A 6,588-nucleotide genomic window follows, 5' to 3' on the forward strand; every position below is an offset into this window, starting at 1 on the left:
GCACAAGCAGCTGTGTTTGGGTTCGCGGGCGTGCCTGTGCGTGAGTGTGAAACGACGCATGGGTGTGCTCCTCCTGCCCTGCCACACCGCCTGGCTCTGCCCGGCCGCCACCGCCGGCTGTTGGTGGGTCCTCCCAGCGAAGGGAGTCCGGGTGTCGGTGAGAGGGTGCTTAGTCCAATTTGGCTATGGCTTTTTTTTTAATAAGTTTTGGGGAAAAAAATAATCCAGGAATGCTAGGGAATTAAAAATAGGTGTAACATCTAAGCCTCGAATGCAGCCTTCTCTCCCAGCCACCTCCTGCCCTGGTCCCCCTGGGCTGGGGCTTGATGCCCTCGGCTGCCAGGTGATGAGGCACAGGGTGGCTTCTGCTGGAGCAGAGGGGAAATTTCAGCTGGGCAATGCCCTGTGTTAATTTGGACGGAATTTCATTTTGGAAAAAATGAGGGAACAAGCATGTGACATTTTCGTTCCAAACTCAGGCTTCGTTTCATGTGATAAGCCATAGAGCTGGAGATCAGCAGAAATTGAAATAATGAATTTCACTGTTACCGACCTTAAAAAAAAAATCCATTAAATGGCAAATTCTGAAATGTCATGATTTTTCCAGCTGTTCAGCACAAAAACCAATCTGGAAGTGTCAGCATCCGAGCCCCCATCAACCCTGTGAGCCTGGACGGCTCCCGAGGCTTTGGCAGATCCCTGGACGGATCCCTGTTTGCTTTGGCTTCTTTGGAGAGGCACCCGGCTGGACATCACGTTTTTTGCATGAGGACATCAGCCTTGCCGGCATCTCCGAGTGGTGTCTGGGGCTCTGCCCAAAATACCAGGAGGGCGCGGGGGGTTTTTGGCAGTTTTGCTCATGGCTGGACCACCCGCCCCGGTTGCTGATGTGGTACCTGCCTCAGGATCGTGCCTCTCCTGGACAGAGCCGGACCAACCGGCAGCACAGGGTGCCCTGGGAGCAGCCAGCTCAAACGAGGAGGGGTGGGTAGCGCAAAGCCTATATCAGCAATGATTTCCTGACAAACAGTGTGGCTCATTGTCTGTTCTCATTTATAAACTGCTCCACACCAGCCATCTGATATCCATTATTACAATTACAAACAACCCACAGTAACTCTCCAGCTGGTCAGCTCCATCCTAACAGCACTGCAGCCATTCAAGGATGCCATATGGTACCAGAGTTTCCAAAGCAGCATTGTCAATCAGCCTTATTAATTTCTGAGTTCATTTCTTTTCCTTTTAGGGATATATTTTTTTCTTCTCTCTATATAAGACAGAGACACTTCTCTGGCCTTAATTTGGTATATGCAGCTTGACAGAATAATTGAAACATCTACATCTACAAGGCAGCTGGCAGGGAAAGGAAAAGCCTGAACTCCGCGAGCAGCCTCCCGAGTAATGGTGCTCATGCAAGACCTCCAAGTGTCTCTTACCATATATACCACAGTGCGTGCCACGAGAATATTAAAAACCCATTAGATCCGGAGTGCCGGACATGGCTGGCTTTTTTACTGCAGATGGAGGGTTGCTAATGGCCATTTCCCTTCGATCTCTTAGTGTCCTTTGAGCTATATTTATTTTTTCCCCAACATTTTGGAGCCTCTGGGTGGTATTATTGGAGACGGTTGCAGATGCTGAGAAGTTGCCGGCTCTGCCCATGCCTGTCCTGCGGCAAGCGGGCGCCCGGGCGCGTTCCCAAGTGCTGCCTGACCGGGTCTGCACTGCTGCCGTTGGGTGGACCCTCCCTTTGGGGTGATTTATGGGGAAAGAGCCACTTTTGTGCCGGGTCGCTTCCACGTGGCACTGCTGCAGCCGGCTGTGTTGGGTATTTGTCGCTCTGTCGTTGCAGCTAGCAGTAAGGCCAAGGGTTGTGTCTAGCACGTGTGCAGGCACTGGATGCGGCCACTTCCAGCCCTGCAAACACATCAGGTTGTACTGACCAGGCATTGCACCTCCTGCATTCACAGCAGCTGGCTGCAGGGACCGGTGGGTTTATTTTTTGCTTTACTTTTGTATTTTAAAGCAAAACCAGCAATCACCAAGGGTCGGTTTCTTTTCTCGGCTTGGGAGGGGCTGGATTTTGTGGTTCTGAAATGCTCGGCCCCAGCTGAAGCTCAGCACCCGAGCTCCAGCAAGAGTTTCCTTCCCCGGGGGTGGGATAGAGGTGGTGGTGGGAGCGGAGAAGGGGATCTTTCAGGATGAGCCACCAGCAGCGTGGCAACCTCAAAGTGTCCCCATGAAAATGTTTCAACATGCTTTCACGTTTGATCTTTCTCCAGTCGACCATGTTTACGTCCCAGAGCAAAGGCTGCCTGTCAGGCTACGGGTGCCTCCGGCAGTATCCCCAAAAGCACTGGGCTGTGGGTACCTGTGCCTGGAGGGCTGGGAGAGCTGCTCGGCGCGTGGTTTCGCTCCTGGCTGCAATATGTGGCCAGGGAAATAGGAAGCAGGCTGAGAAGAGAGAGGAACATCCAGGAGCTCTGTGCAACGTGGCGGGTGAGAGCGGCACGTTCCGGGGGCTGTGCATTATGCAGATCGCATGGGATTATGTAAAACCTCTTTGTTCATCCTCTCCGTCGAGGGCAAAGAGCTCCGCGGGGCCAGGACAGGTTGGGGGGCGGAATCTGCAGCTGCACAGCTGGGGACACCGGGGCTCCAGCCACCGGAGGAGGACCTCCCCTGCCTGCCTGCCCCGCAGTCCCTACGGGCATTTCCCACATTGCTTTTAGCTCTTTGGAGGCAGGTCCCAGCCTTGGGGAGCCCAGCGAGGATCCAGCACCAAGCTACAGCCTAGCCCAGCTCTGCCAAGGGCTTTGCTCACCCCAGAGCCGTGGCTGAGGTCCACCTCTGGAGGGAAGCGCTGGGAATATGTCAGCCATCTCAAGTAGCATCTCTTCAATGATGGCTGTTTGCTAGTGAGCAATATTCACCACTGCAGATGCCTACACCCATGAAAAGTGCAGTTTATGGTGCTTCTACCTATGCTGCTCCTCGGCATGGGCTGGGAGCCCCTTTCACACAGTTATTCCTTACTGCCATCATTTTTGTCTTATCCAGTAGACATGCTTTGAAGGGTACATTGAACTGGTGGATTGTTTAATTTATTTACAATAACAAAACTCATCTCTTGTTGCTGTTTCACACCTGTTTGGCTCCCAGCACCGAGGCCTGGTCCCCACCTAGGCTCGGTTTGGTGGTTTGGTGCCCAGCTCGCGCACCCATGGGGATGTTGCAGGGCATGGGTGCTCTCCTGGTGGGCAGGGGTGGCTTGTGTCCCCACGGATGAGTTCCTGTCCCGGGTTGAGTGCCGTGTGTGACCTGATCTCACCCGATGTAGCTCATCGTGGCGGTGCTGCCATGTTGGGGCAGCCTGAAGCCCTCCGTGGTACCTGTGGGCCACATGGGCTGGGCTTATGTCACTGCTGAATTTTCGTCTGGCTTTCCCCTACCCCTCTGGCCCTCTCCAGTGTGCAGATGAAGAAGGTTTCACAGCCCTGTTTGGCATGGACGCCCAGCTGAAGCTCACTCTCCTGCCACTTTGCTGCTGCTCTGAGTTTAGCACTGGTATTTTCCCTGCTTTGTGCTGCATTTGCACCAGGACTGTGCAATGCCCTGTCCTTCGAGTCCCTGCTGCCCTCCTCGGCTGGGTGTCCGGGGCTTTCCAGGAGGGCTGGAGGGCCGGGGTTGGGTGCAGTCCCCAGCAGCGATGGGCAGGACCCTTCCCCTCTCCCCATCCCACCACCATCCAGCACTGTCCCCCCGTGCTGCCCGCAGCCCCCAGCAAAGAACTCCCACTCACAGCCTCTCCCCACAGGGTGCACAGACCTCCCTTTGCTTGCTGGTTACAACTTTTTCTTTGAGTTTCTGAATTGGTGACATTTTGCTTGATTTTCCCATGTCTTTCCCCCTCTGGCTCTCGGTGAACCACCCCACACCTTCTGCAGGAGGCTGCTCACTTGCTCTGCATCTCTCTTGCTGGGGCCACGGGGATGTCTGAGCCTCCCCAGAGCAGCCCCTGCGCCTCTCCCTCTTGCTAATCTGGCACAAATGAGTTTGTCGTTCAAGATGCAATAGTGCTGTGAGTCAGGCATTTTGCAGAGCCTGGCGTTGTGCAGCTCTATTGTTTCCCCAGATTCTCAATGACACTTGTTCAAAGGAGCCCTCGCGGCCGTGACGTTTCTTGTGGGTTGGGAATGCACTGGGAGAGTCTCCGGGATCTCACGTGGGTCCTTCCAGCCCACTGCCACAGGGCCAGATGCTGCAGGGCCATGTGGTGCCCTTTGACTGTCCCGCAGCAGAAAGCTACTGCTCTTGGGTTTGTTTTCCTTTTTCCCCAGCCCTGATGTGATTTTGCAGTTATCCCATTGCGCCCTGAAGAGTGTCCAGTGGCTAAACCTGTCCTCTTTCATGTCTCTGCCCAGCACCGAGGCTCTGGGATCTGCACCATCGCTGTTGCTTTTGCTTGAGGGTTGTTGTCCCACGATTTTTTCTTTTTGTGGGATTTTGCTGTTTTCTCAGCATTCTTCAGTTATGATTTCATATACCTCCCGGAGCTGACTCACTGCTGACACCATCTTCTCTGCGTATCCGAGGGGAAGCCAAGCCAACATGACTTTCTGGTCTTATTCCCTCCTCTGCCTACACGGTTCCTTCTTCTCCTCCAGTCCTTCCTGTCAAGCAGGGTTCCCTGCGTGCCATCGCTTCCTCGGGGACACCTCGCCACAAGCACGGTGCACACCTTGCTTCATGCAACATGTGGCTGTCATGCTCTGGGTGAGTCCTGGCAGCGGCTGTCTCTGCCGATGCTCCCAGGGCCCGGAGCACAGGCTGGGTAGGGGAAGCCTCCATGTTAGCCCCCCTCTTGACATTGTGGCTGCAATTTATGCTAAGATCGACAGAGGAGAGAATATTTCCCTTTTTTCCCCCAAGTTCTCGAGGGTGTCAGAGGAAAAAAAGTCCGCTCTGCCAGCTGCTCTGCTGGGGGCTGCTGCCTGGAACTGCCTGCACCAGGGATGGGGAGCGAAGCAGGCAAGCACCCATGCAACACCCCCCAGCCCCATGGCATAATGCCGAGTCAGCGTTTGCTCCAGAGCCTGGCCCGCACCAGCTTTCCAAGAAACTTGGGAGGAGGGAAAAAAAAAAAATCAACCTTATTTTTTCATTTGCAGCTGGAGCGAGGCCAAATTTTGCAGCAGGACATTTTTTGGTGAAAATGGAGCTGTTGTCTTTTGGCCAGCACCCGTGGAACAGCTCCTGCCCGGCCACCACCGTGGGATGGCAGAGCAGGGGCCAGGAGGGGCCAGCCGAGAGGCACCAGCCTGCTGCCCGGCGGGTTTTGGGGCTGAGCCCGCTCCCCGCTGAGTCCCCAGCGAGGTGCCGCCGGCGGGGCCCGCCTGCCCCTCCTGCGGGCTGCGATCACAACTTTGCTTTGAAAACTCTCCAGTGCTTTGTTCTCCCCCTGATACAATCCATTTGGAGCAAATGCAGTCTTGGAGCATCTTGCCAAGCCCGCAAGCTTTGGGGAGGCTGCTGTGAAGCATTAGCAGCAGATAAGGCCTCCTCGGGGATGGATGTCTGGCGAGGGAGGCAGTGGTGGAGGAGTCTCGCCTCTTCTTGTCCCTGGCCTGGGGACACCGCTGACCAGGCAGAGGAGCCTGCGGGGCCTCCGCCAGCTGGGGGATGCCAGCCTCCGCCTCGGCTCCTTTCCCCAAGGGGCTCCAGGGCCTGATCCTGCACACCGCTCCTTGCATCCCATCGCTGATGGTCCCCTGCCAGCCAGGCACCCTCGGGTGCCCCAGCATCCCCCAGCTCCCTGGGGAGTTCAGTGCCAGATCAAGCAAGGGGCAAGGGAACGTGGCTTGGTGGCAGTGGGGTTGGGATGGAGCCCCTGTGCTGGGGTCCTGGTCCTGAGCCCCAGGACTGCAGGAGCCAAGGCTGGACTCACCCCACCGGCAGCCGTGAGTGCAGGAACTCATGCAGCCCCTGGAGGCAAATTCCCCCCCTGCCTTGTCCTGCCTGGCTCCTGTCCAGGCATTGCTCCTGACGCCCATCCCCTGTGCCCTCCAGAGGGGTGAGCTGGCCCGCTCTGCTCGCCTGACATCCCGGCTGGCTTGCGCCTGCTGCAAGCCCTGGCACTCCCCTCGGCTGCCCCCTGCTCCCCCGGCCCCTATGGCTCCGAGACTCTGCATTTCTATATGCAGCACCTATAAGCAGCATTTATGTGCTGCATTTATGTCGTGCAGCATTGGCATGCAGTGCTTACACCACGCAGCAGCGACATGCAGCATTTATATCGTGCAGCATTGACACGCAATAGTGACATGCAACATTTGCATACAACATTTAGGTGCAGTATTTATGCCACGGTGTTAGGAGGGGAGAAGAGAGGAGGTTTCCAGCCCCGCTCTGTGCGTGGGTCAGCCCGCAGGCGGGCACTGTTAGGGGTGCAGGCAGGGATGCCCGTCCCCGCGAGGTGCCGGCTGGGCGGTGGGTGAGCGGAGCGGTAAGCCCGGGATGCAGGCTATCCTCAGCCCACCGGCACCGCAGGGACCCAGGGCGCTCGGTGACAGTTGACGGGGAGGGGTG

This window comes from Pygoscelis adeliae, unplaced genomic scaffold, assembly GCF_000699105.1.
Source record: "Pygoscelis adeliae isolate BGI_AS28 unplaced genomic scaffold, ASM69910v1 Scaffold72, whole genome shotgun sequence".
Classification (NCBI taxonomy): Eukaryota; Metazoa; Chordata; class Aves; order Sphenisciformes; family Spheniscidae; genus Pygoscelis; species Pygoscelis adeliae.